Genomic DNA, 12,440 nt, shown 5'->3' with positions numbered 1-12,440 from the left:
TTCAAAAACTTCAAGGAGCAGAGAAGCCTCCCTCAAGTCAACCACGCCCCACGCTATAGAGGAAGGTGAAAAACCTCCAGGGCCTCTCCAATCTGCCCTGGAGGAAAATTCCTTCCCAACCCCAAACATGGCAACCAGCCAAACCCTAAGCATATGGGCAAGATCCACCAGCCAGACACCCAGGAAAGAACCCTCTATAGCAACCCAGATCCCATCCATCCAATATCCCATCTCAGGGGATCTGGCCTATTTACCCTGAATATTTAAAGATCAATTACTTACCAAAATCCCATTATCCCATCATACCATCTCCTCCATAAACTTATCGAGTAGAATCTTAAAACCAGATAGATCTTTTGCCCCCATTGCTTCCCTTGGAAGGTTATTCCAAAACTTCACTCTTCTGATGGTTAAAAACCTTTGTCTGATTTCAAGTCTAAACTTCCTGGTGGCCAGTTTATACCCATTTGTTCTTGTGTCCACATTGGTGCTGAGCTTAAATAATTCCTCTCCCTCTCCTATATTTATCCCTCTGATATATTTATAGAGAGCAATCATATCTCCCCTCAACCTTCTTTTAGTTAGGCTAAACAAGCCAAGCTCCTTAAGTCTCCTTTCATAAGACAAGTTTTCCATTCCTCAGATCATCCTAGTAGCCCTTCTCTGTACCTGCTCCAGTTTGAATTCATCCTTTTTAAACATGGGAGACCAGAACTGCACACAGTATTCTAGGTGAGGTCTCACCAGTGCCTTGTATAACGGTACTAAAACCTCCTTATCCCTACTGGAAATGCCTCTCCTGATACATCCCAAAACCGCATTAGCTTTTTTCACAGCCATATCACATTGGCAGCTCATAGTCATCCTATGATCAACCAATACTCCAAGGTCCTTCTCCTCTTCTGTTACTTCTAATTGATGCGTCCCCAACTTATAACTAAAATTCTTGTTATTAATCCCTAAATGCATAACCTTACACTTCTCACTATTAAATTTCATCCTATTACTATTACTCCAGTTTACAAGGTCATCCAGATCCTCCTGTAGAATATCCCGATCCTTCTCCGAATTGGCAATACCTCCCAGCTTTGTATCATCTGCAAACTTTATTAGCACACTCCCACTTTTTGTGCCAAGGTCAGTAATAAAAAGATTGGTCCCAAAACCGATCCCTGAGGAACTCCACTGGTAACCTCCCTCCAACCTGACAGTTCGCCTTTCAGTAGGACCCGTTGCAGTCTCCCCTTTAACCAATTCCTTATCCACCTTTTGATGTTCATATTGATCCCCTTCTTCTCCAATTTAACTAATAATTCCCCATGTGGCACGGTATCAAATGCCTTACTGAAATCTAGGTAAATTAGATCCACTGCATTTCCTTTATCTAAAAAGTCTGTTACTTTTTCAAAAAAGGAGACTAGGTTGGTTTGGCACGATCTACCTTTTGTAAAACCATGTTGTATTTTGTCCCATTTACCATTGACTTCAATGTCCTTAACTAATTTCTCCTTCAAAATTTTTTCCAGGACCTTGCATACTACAGATGTCAAACTAACTGGCCTGTAGTTACCCGGATCACTTTTTTTTCCTTTCTTAAAAATAGGAACTATATTAGCAATTCTCCAATCATTTGGTACTATTCGTGAGTTTACAGATTCATTAAAAATTCTTGCTAATGGGCTTGCAATTTCAGGTGCCAATTCCTTTAATATTCTTGGATGAAGATTATCTGGGCCCCCCGATTTAGTCCCATTAAGCTGTTTCAGTTTCGCTTCTACCTCTGATATGGTAATATCTACCTCTATATCCTCCTTCCCATTTGTCATGCTACCATTATCCCCAAGATCCTCTTTAGCCTTATTAAAGACTGAGGCAAAGTATTTGTTTAGATATTGGGCCATGCCTAGATTATCTTTAACCTCCGCTCCATCCTCAGTGTTAAGCGGCCCCATTTCTTCCTTCATAGTTTTCTTCTTATTTATATGGCTATAGAACCTTTTACTATTGGTTTTAATTCCCTTTGCAAGGTCCAATTCTACTCGACTTTTAGCCTGTCTTACTTTATCCCTACATGTTCTGACCTCAATTAGGTAGCTTTCCTTGCTGATCCCTCCCATCTTCCACTCCCTGTATGCTTTCTGCTTCTTCTTAATCACCTCTCTAAGATGCTTGCTCATCCAGCTTGGTCTACAATTCCTTCCTATGAATTTTTTCCCCTTTCTTGGGATACAGGCTTCCGCTAGCTTCTGCAGTTTTGATTTAAAGTAATCCCAGGCCTCCTCTACCTTTAGATCCATAAGTTCTTCAGTCCAATCCACTTCCCTAACTAATTTCCTTAATTTTTGAAAGTCAGCCCTTTTGAAATCAAAAACCCTAGTTGCCGATTTATTTTTGTTAATCCTTCCATTTAGTTTGAACTGAATTAGCTCATGATCACTTGAGCCAAGATTGTCCCCTACAACCATTTCTTCTATGAGGTCCTCGCTACTCACCAAAATTAAATCTAAAATGGCATACCTTAAAGCTATGAAGAACAGAGACCATCCTGACTTCAGGTCTACAGAAAATTTACTTAGCGACAGCCTTTGTGGAAGATGCCTCAATGGCTGCAATGAGATTTTCAGCTAGTTCATGGCATCCAGCTCAGCAGCCACACATCATATCTGGCTTTGGCCCTGGAAGATTGACATGCCAAACACATGTTGTGGTCATCTAAATTCATAATCTCATTCCTCTTGTGGGGGGAGACAGCATTGCCAAACAGAAACCTCCCCTACTCTCCCTACACAGCACTCTGAGAGACTAGAAAAACACTCCTTTTGTTCATTCTCTTCACAAAGGTACCAGAGGAAAGGGGACCATCATAAAAATCCTGGAACCCACCACCTCTATGAGCCCACTATGACAACAAACTACTGTGCTTCTGCCCACACCTGAATCTAGAAGGTAGAATTTCCCATTTCTCAAAAGAATGGTCTTGATTGACCACAAAGTTGTAGCACAGCATATGCCCCTGCTGCCAGATGTTTCATTCCAAAGCTGTGTAAAAAGTGGAATAGGATTAGTAACAGTAACTTTAATGCCAACCAATAAACTATGTACTGTAGGCTATAGCTGGCATGAATAACTATCAAAATTAAATACTGCCTGGGGGATAGGAAGGCATCCAGGGAGGGTAGAAAGGCTGGAGACACTGCTGGCCGAAAGGAAATGTTTAGGTAAGAAATTCATCATTCTGCAACCAACATCTCCCACAACTCTGATATATATGGAAAGTAGCAAAAAGTGAACAGACCTCGAGAAGGCTAAGAAAAACAGAATGAGATAGGGAAACCCTGCTGAGTTAGTTGCCCAAAATCGCAATGCTTTTACAGGATCACCAACTGCAGCATCTTTCTCCCAAAGAAGGCCTCTGCAGAAGACAGGGCATCCACTTTATAGTATATAAGAAAGGTATTGATCAATGACCACAGGGCTGCGTTGCGGATCGCTGCAGTCGAAGTACAAGCTCTTTCTGCTGGCAAAGTCACCGTAAAGCTTGTTGAGTGTGCCTTTATTTTGGCTGGAACAGGAATACCTGACGCCTTGTATGCCTCTGTGATGCATAGCTTGATCCATGTAGCTAGCAACAGCTTGGATACCCTGAGCCCTTGGTGCTTCAGATGAAAGGAGACAAGGAATCTGATCTTCTTGTCAGTTTGCTGCACTTGATATAGCTCTTTGGGTATGTTTACACGGCAGTTAGACACCCACAGCTGGTCAGCTGACTTAAGCAGAGGAGCTCAGGGCTAAGGGACTGTTTAATTCAGTGGTGGGAAACCTGTGGCCTGTCACGGTAATCTGCTGGTGGGCTGTGAGACAGCGTTTACATTGACCGTCTGCAGGCACTGCCACCTGCAGCTCCTAGTCGCCACAGTTTGCTGTTACTGGCCAATGGAGCTGGGAGAAGCGGCTATATGGGGGCTGCAGGCAGCTATCTCGTGGCCCAACCACGCTTTACCCTGACGGGTCACAGGTTGCTTACCACTGGTTTAACTACAGTGCAGATGGTTTGGGCTTGGGCTGTAGACCAAGCTCGGAAACCCTCCCACCTTGCAGGGTCCCAGAGCCCAGGCTGCATCCTGAGCCTGGATGTCTGTATGGCAATTAAACAGCCCCTTATCCCAGGCCAGCTGAAGGTGTGTAATTGCAGCATAGACATACCCTTACTGCTATCTCAATGTTTAAGTGTACCACAGTGTTTCTGGGGCGGATGCTGTGCCTTTGGACAGAATGGAGGGAGAATGAATGAGGCAGGGAAAGATTAATTTCTCTCACACAAGAACAGTTCCAGGATTTATAGCACCACCTTGTCATCATAGAACACATACTGAGGTTCCTGCATCGTCCTAAATAATTCTCTTAAGGTATTACCATGCCCTTCTGTGAGACCGGGTAATTCTGCCTCTCGCTAAAATTTTGAGTGATCAGTCCTCAGCTTCTGTCCAATAAAGTAGGAGGAGAATATTTTACTTTCAGGTTAGGCTTTCAATATAAGAGTATGTCTACACAGAAGTTGGGAGTATGCCTACCTGGGTGGACAGGCAGACATGCACTAGCTCTGTTTTGAGCTAGCATACTAAAAAACAGCTGTTTGCAGCAGCATGGACTGCAGCTCAAGCTAGCTACCAGAGTTCTTACCCAAGGGATTGGGTGTATTTTTGTATTCAGTCAACTAGCCCAAACCACAGCCTAAATGCCTGTAACCACACTGCTATTTTTAGTGCACTAGCTCAAGCAGGGCTAGCACGTGTCTGTCCACCCATGCTGGGAAGTGCGCTCCCAGTTGCCGTGTAGACATACCCCAAATAATGTTTTGTAGTTGCAAAATGGCTAGCCTGGCTGCTGGACTAACACCTGTTACCTTCACCCAACGTTTTAGAAAAAGCTAATTGTAAGAAAGGGGTGTGTGTGTGTGTGTGTCATGCTGTGATTGCTAGTGACCTGTACCTCTATAACTGCTTCAATGGCTCTGTATTTTGTAATATTTAGTGTACCCATATCTGATTTAATTTGGTTGTGGAAAAGGGTCTATTAATAAAGGTTAGTAAAAGTCACTACTACTAAGCCTACCTTCCCGAGTTTCCAGTGAGACCCTTCCCTATTTCCCAGGTCACATAAAGATGAGCCTGTGTTTATGGCAGCCTGTATAAAAACAAGGTATTTGGAAAAGAAAAACATATACAGAATATCAGTATGTCTCTATCTAATCTAAATATTGTTTTATTTTAAAATGTAGGTGCAATCTTGTAAACTGCTCTGTGTAGGTGAACCTCTACACTTGCATGGAGCATCTTGCAGATATGGAGCCTTTGAGAAAAGGATGCTTCAGGGGTTAGGGTACTGGTGTTATTTTTCTGCTCCAGCACACACTGCTTGAGTAACCTTGAGCAAGTCACAAACATTTAGTTCATGGCAAGGTGGGGTGTGGATCTACTCCACCACTAGCCTGCCATACACCAACTGTCGGTTGGACACTGCTGCCATGCATTAACAGTTGCTTAATACACTTATCTAGTTATTTTTGAAATAGGACTAATCAGAGTGCATTAATGAATTATTAACGTGCACCAGCAGGGCCCCCATGGCCAGTCAGTCTGTGGCAGGCTAGTGTGAGACACATTCACACCCCCACCATGAAACTGTTCACATAAACAGGCCAGTTCCTCATCTGAAATAGAAATAATAGCACTGTCTTACCTTACAGTGGAGTTGAGGATACATAAATACTTTACAGATTGTGAGGGTACAGATACTGTGGTCACTGGGACCATATATGTAAATAAGATGAAGTAGCAAACAAGCAAAAAGCTCATTTTGGTGCCCTGGACTTTCCAAGGGTTTCTCTGAGTCTCATGATCTCACAATGACAAACAATAAATTACACAATAAAATAGTCCAGGAGATTTCACCTAGAACTAAAACAGAGAATTAACTGCCTGTGGAGAGGAAAATGGGTCAAATTAGGGGTCCAATCCTGTAGTCCTAATTCTGGCAAAACTATCATTTACTTCAATGAGAGGTTTTACCATACTAAGGAATAAAAGATTGGCCCCTTTTATATTGCATTTTCAATTTCGAAAGAAAATTCTATTAAGTGGCAGTGCAAATACCATGTGCTCTGTATAGTAAAGTACATAACAAGCCGTGGTGAATGTTGTATCACTTGCTGTAAACACACATTTATTTTTCAACAAATGTAAATTAATTCAAAGTTTGCCAGGACTGTAAATCCAATTCTGATCCCATAGATGTCAATGGCAAAATTCTTTTGGACTCCAAGGGAAGCAGGATCAGATCAAAGCCGATCACTTTCAGCAGAAGCTGAAGGACAACCCAAGGAATAATAGACCAGTCAGTTTAACTTCTGTACCCAGAAAGATAATGGAGCAAATAATTAAACAATCAATTTGCAAACACCTAGAGGATAGTAAGGTGATAAGTAACAATCAGCATGGATTTCTCAAAAACAAATTGTGTCAACCCAAAATGATAGCTTTCTTTTGACAGGGTAACAAGCTTTGTGGATGGGGGAGACGTGGTATATCCTGACTTTTTAAGAAAGCTTTTGATACTGTCTCACATGACCTTCTCATAAACAAACCAGGGAAATGCAGCCTAGATGGAACTACTCTAAAGTGGGTGCAAAACTGTTCCCAGAGAGTAGTTAGCAGTGGTTCTCAGTCACACTGGAAGGGCATACTGAGTGGGGTCCCACAGGAATCAATTCCGGGTCCAGTTCTGTTCAGTATCTTCATCAATGATTTAGATAATGGCCTACAGAGTACACTTATAATGTTTGCAGACAATACCAAGCTGGGAGGGGTTGCAAGTGCTTTGGAGGATAGGATTAAAATTCAAAATCATCTGGACAAACTGGAGAAATGATCTGAAATAGGATGGAATTCAATAAGGACAAATGCAAAGTACTCCATTTAGGAAGGAACAATCGGTTGCACACATACAAAATGGGAAATGACTGCCTTGGAAGGAGTACTGCGGAAAGGGATCTGGGGGGGGTCACAGTGGACCACAAGCTAAGTATGAGTCAACAGTGGAACGCTGTTGGGGGGGAAAAAACAGCGAACACCATTCTGGGATGTATTAGCAAGACTGTTGTGAGAAGACACGAGAAGTAATTCTTCTGCTCTACTCTGCTCTGATTAGGCCTCAGCCAGAGTACTGTGTCCAGTTCTAGGTGCCACATTTCAGGAACTATGTGGACAAATTGGAGAAAGTCCAGAGAAGAGCAACAAAAATGATTAAAGGTCTAGAAGACATGACCTATGAGGGAAGATTGAAAAAATTGGGTTTGTTAAGTCTGGAAAAGAGAAGACTGAGAGGGAACATGATATTAAGTACGTAAAAGGTTGTGACAAGGAGGAGGAAGAAAAATTGTTTTTCTTAACCTCTGAGGACAGGACAAGAAGCAATGGGCTTAAACTGCAGTAAAGGAGGTTTAGGTTGGACATTAGGAAAAACTTCCTAACTGTCAGGGTCGTTAAGCACTGGAATAAATTGCCTAGGGAGGTCGTGGAATCTCCATCATTGGAGATTTTTAAGAGCAGGTTAGACAAACATCTGTCAGGAATACTCTAGATAATTAGTTCTGCCACGAATGCAAAGGAATGGACTAGATGACCTCTCCAGGTCCCTTCCAGTTCTATGATTCTGCATCTACATCTCATTTTCCTGCTGTGCTATCTACTCTGTTCTTGTGTATCAGCAATGAAGTGAAAATGACAAGAATCTTGTTCTAAGTGTTTCCAAAAACAAAAATTTATGTAATGTTTTCTTTTGCCTGCACATATAAATGGAGCAGAGGACCACCACATGGAAATCCTAATTACAGGGACCTGTCCTTCAAAACAAAATTTTGGCCCATTAATTTTAAATGTCCTTATATAAACCAAAAAATCTTCTGTTCTTAACTCAGATTACTTGGAGGATGTTGTATTTTGAAAGTTTAGCTAAACTGCAAGAATAGTTGTGTTTATAGAAACAAGATTTTCCATCGTTAGAATTCTTGAAATCCTCAGATTTCTCTGATCATGACATTAGATCTGGTATGGTATGAAGACTACACTAGGTGTCAGTCTTAACACTGAATTTTCCTGTTCTTCTAGTTGTAAGCAAACCTCTTACATTTATCTAAAGATAGTTTTATGTATTTAATATTATTAGGCAATTCAATACCCGGCCCCAATCCTGCAAGCATTTATGCATGCACTTAACATTGCACTTGTAAGTAGCCCCAGGGAAGTCAATTGGAGTACTCAGGATTGCAAAGTTTAAGCATATGCATAACTGTTTGCAGAATCAAAGCCCAAATTTCTGATTGCTGCTTTGTATTTAAAAACATAGTCTAACTCTTACTCGTGCAACTGGTCCCTAAACAAATGGGAATATTTCCACTGATGTCAATGAGTTTGGATCAGACTGATAACCCTATTCAAGTCAGTTGGACTACGTGTGTGAGTAAGGGATGAAGGATCAGGCCAATAAAGAGCACTACTGACAACATACTGAGTAGAGCTGAGCAACACTTTCTCAAATAGTACATTTGCCAAAAAGTACGTTTTTCGGGGCACTGAAACAATTCATGAATATGGGTCAAAGTTAACAAATAGTTTTGGATGGGGAAAAATTGAACTTTTTTTTTTCCTTTTTGGAAATGTTGAAATTGTTCATTTCAACTTTTAAATTTGAATTGACGTTTTCTAAACAAAATGTCATTTTGAATCAAACAAAAAAAATTAGTTTTTCATTTGAGAAAAACCAAAAAAAAAATTCAATTTTGGTTTGAAACAAGCCAATATTTTAAAGATTTTTTTCAGGTTAGTCACCAAACCAAAAAAAAAAAAAATCATTTGCTCAGCTCTAGTACTGAGGTAAGGATAGCACAGTCCACCAGCCAGTTTAATGGAGAAATGCATATTATTCACCTAAAATATGTATTTCTTATTTTTACTATGAAAGGTTTTATATTTACTAGTAATATAATTTAGTATATTTATGCTGTAATTTTATTTATATATATAAAATATTGTTTTATCATGGCTTTAGTCTACTGAGGAAATATATAATTTAATAAACAGTTTTTTTTAAATGTATTGATTACACGAAATTGTGTTAACTGCTTCCCAAATGTAATTTTATAAAATCAAAGCTATTTTGAGCTGATTGCAAAAGTGTCTTAAATCAACATATTTCCTTAATGAATAAAATTCACCCATATTTCAAAATTACCATTTTGAAATCTTTTTCTAAATTTGATCCTGCAGAAAATTTTAATAGTAGAACATGCTAACTGAGGGCCACATCTGGGGAAATTGTATGGCAGGCCATGAATACTCACAAAATTGGGGGTTGGGTGCGGGAGGACTCCAGTTGGGGGTGCTGGCTCTGGGGTGGAGCTGGAGATGAGGGGTTGGGGGTGCAGGAGGGGGATCAGGGCTGGGCAGAGGGTTGGGGCACAGGAGGGGGGCAGGCTCCAGGCAGTGCTTACCTCAAGCAGCTCCCAGAAACAAACAATGGAATGTCCCCTCTCCGGCTCCTAGGCGGAGGCACAGCCAGGCAGATCTGCTTGCTGCCCTGTCTGCAGATACCTCCCCTGCAGCTCCTATTGTCTGCAATTCCTGGCCAATGGGAGCTATAGGGGCAGCATGCAGAGACCCCTGGCTGCCCCTATGCATGGTAGTCAGAGTGGGGACATGCCGCTACTTCCGGGAGCCATGTGGAGTGGGGCAAGAGCCCAATCCTGCACCCCAGCTGGAGTATGAGCAGGGTAAACCTCAGACCCCACTTCCCAGCAGAAGCTCGAGGGCCAGATTAAAACATCTGGAGGGCCGGATGTGGCTCCCGGGCCATAGTTTGCCCACTTCTGTGCTAACTGCTTTAAAATATTAGCAAAATTTTAGCGTGATCAAATAAGGATTTAAAATACTATGGGTTTTTTAATGTAAAGTCTTGTTCAGTGTTTTCACAATAAAAAGGATAGAACATTATTTGATAAAAATCTTGCAGTTCCCTTTTACATACCTTTATTTTGGATTTTTTTTTTCCCCAAAAGTCATCAACTTTGCAAAAGGAAGTACTTGTTTTGAACTTCAGAACTTGTTTATCTTCCTATACATTTGTAATTTGTTCACTTTGGTAAAATATTTTGATTAATATCTCCAAATGCAACCCTGAAACATGTAAAATGGAGAAGAACGGATGTTAACTGAAATGCAGTTTGTTTGTTTGTTTGTTGTCTTATCACAGACTACTCTAGCTGTGCACAGTCAGCAGACATTGATTTTAACAGTTTTGCCATCTGATAGCAGAAAAGTTTTTTACCTAAAGCCAAAGTAGTGTTTTAAAGCTTCTGCTTTTCGGTCTCTAATGGAGCCCCTAGTTGTGGTCACTTGTCCTGCACAGAGGTGAGAAGGCAACCGTGAATAAACACTTCCAGCAACTCTACAGAGGCTTAAAATCAAGATTTGTAACAATAAAATATCTTACCCGAGACACTTGAAAACCACAAGACTGATGATTTTGGTTTCTGCAGGTTCCTCAGAAACTTCAAAATATCCCCATTTCACTCCCAGGTGGAATTTCAAGAATAATTTCAGCAGTGGAGAGGAGCAGACACCCATCAAGTGATATTTGTGAGGGGCGTGATGCTGTATGATTGAATATGGCCATTTATATAATTGATATTACCACTATTATACAATTGCAACTAATCTTGTCTAAAGTATGTTGTGTAAGGTGTCAATGGAAAAGTTATGATTTTCTAAGTATGAGTATTCTGTTTATATGCATGTATCATCTTTGTATCTAAAGTTATGAATATTGGCCATGGACTTATCCATGAACACAACACGTGTAAGATAACACCAAGTAGATACAATTTTCATGGAGGCCAGACAGCTATATGTTGATAGCACATTAAGGATACTTCACTCAAAAAATGGGCAACAGAAGAAACTCATCCTATCCAGTAAGCCTTCCTGGGAGGCCTCAGAAAGAATATGGGCAGTGGCGGCCCCTGCATGTCATCAAAGCATGTAGGGACATGTGATATGCTCATGTGACCCTGGACTCCATCTTGGGCCAGTAACTTTCCACAAACGGCGGCTGGGAGCTTAGTTTGGGACAGTAAAATTCCATGCACATGGCAGAGGATATAACAGGACCCCTGAGATATCTCCATTTTGTCTTCATTTCCTGTTTCATTTCTCTGGATTGGATTTCTAACACGGAAACTTTGAAAAAGGACTGACGGCCCCCAATATGCCTGGGTAAATTCCACAGAGACTTTTTGCAAGCCAGCAGTTTATTCCATCATTGCTATGATCCTGATCTATGAACACTGAAAAATCACTTGCATGTAAATGATCTATTAACCATTAATAACGCTCTTTTTTTTTAATTAAACTTTTATTTTTTAGTTACTAAAGGACTGGCATCAACATGATTATTGAGTAAGAGCTGAGTTATATATTGACCTAAAAAGAAAAGGAGTACTTGTGGCACCTTAGAGCCTAACAAATTTATCTGAGCATAAACTTTCGTGAGCTACAGCTCACTTCATCGGATGCATTTCCGAGCTGTAGCTCACGAAAGCTTATGCTCAAATAAATCTGTTAGTCTCTAAGGTGCCACAAGTACTCCTTTACTTTTTGCGAATACAGAGTAACACGGCTGCTACTCTGAAACCTGTCATATTGACCTAAGTGGCTGATCTCTTGGGATTAGAAGGATCCTATAATTGATTACATTGGTTTTCAGTAATTACTTATCATATAAAAAGAAAAGGAGTACTTGTGTCTGGTGGCTAAAACCAAGGCTCGAATGCCTAAGGAGACTGCATTTTTGATTGCTTGTTAACTAGTGTGGTGATAGAGAAGTTTACTTTTGTTACTGGCTTGGTATAACCTAATGATAGAAACCACCAATAATAATGGGGGGAATCTGCCCTATTTCTCAATAGTGTGTCTTGAATTTGGCATTGCAGTGACAAGGGGTCAGTGAGGGGCTCAAAATCAAGACAGATTTTTCTCTGAATCAGTATTTTTTCCCCCCTAGACATTGTAATCACAATACAGAGCTACAGCACTCTGAGGGAGTTACCATTTGAATTGCAGGCTAGTAGGTTAAGGGGTGGGAGCTCTGGCTCTTTCAACACCACTGCTCAAGTGTTCCCATTCTGAATTCTGTGACTTGGTTGCTTAGTGACAGAGGAACACTCAGTCTGTCTGAAGCTGAGAAGGAGCCTAAAGTGAAAATCAACAAGGTGGAGTCTGTCTGCACTTGTGAAAATCAGTCATCACCTACAGCAATACTCAGACCTGGCATAACGCAGTTTTCATCTATAGATCTCAACACACTTTACAAAGGACGGTAAGTATTAG

At 40.8% G+C, this 12,440-nt stretch overlaps 2 protein-coding genes and 1 long non-coding RNA gene across 5 annotated transcripts in view; 2 read left to right on the top strand and 1 right to left on the bottom strand.

Moving 5' to 3' along the window:
• Positions 1-10,728, top strand: part of RASA2 (RAS p21 protein activator 2) — a 105,036-nt gene extending 94,308 nt beyond the window's left edge. The window contains exons 25-26 of one of the 2 annotated variants that reach the window (XR_006274447.1): positions 2,841-2,946; positions 10,592-10,728. The gene's annotated coding sequence lies outside the window, so the exon portion shown is untranslated. Of the gene's footprint in view, positions 1-2,840; positions 2,947-10,305; positions 10,552-10,591 lie in introns of those variants that run through there. The other variant, XR_006274446.1, reaches the window with a different exon arrangement.
• Positions 1-12,440, bottom strand: part of LOC119861031 — a 72,241-nt gene that overhangs the window by 9,972 nt on the left and 49,829 nt on the right. For both annotated transcript variants that reach the window (XR_006274450.1, XR_006274449.1), the window contains exons 3-4: positions 10,546-10,706; positions 5,113-5,184 (exon numbers count right to left, since the gene is read on the bottom strand). This is a non-coding gene — a long non-coding RNA (uncharacterized LOC119861031). The remainder of the gene's footprint in view (positions 1-5,112; positions 5,185-10,545; positions 10,707-12,440) is intronic.
• Positions 12,286-12,440, top strand: part of LOC122455925 — a 31,099-nt gene continuing 30,944 nt past the window's right edge. Inside the window, exon 1 of the mRNA XM_043492914.1 lies at positions 12,286-12,429. The gene's annotated coding sequence lies outside the window, so the exon portion shown is untranslated. The remainder of the gene's footprint in view (positions 12,430-12,440) is intronic.

Source organism: Dermochelys coriacea, chromosome 9 (assembly GCF_009764565.3).
Source record: "Dermochelys coriacea isolate rDerCor1 chromosome 9, rDerCor1.pri.v4, whole genome shotgun sequence".
Lineage (NCBI taxonomy): Eukaryota > Metazoa > Chordata > Testudines > Dermochelyidae > Dermochelys > Dermochelys coriacea.
This window is presented reverse-complemented; position numbering and strand designations above follow the sequence as displayed.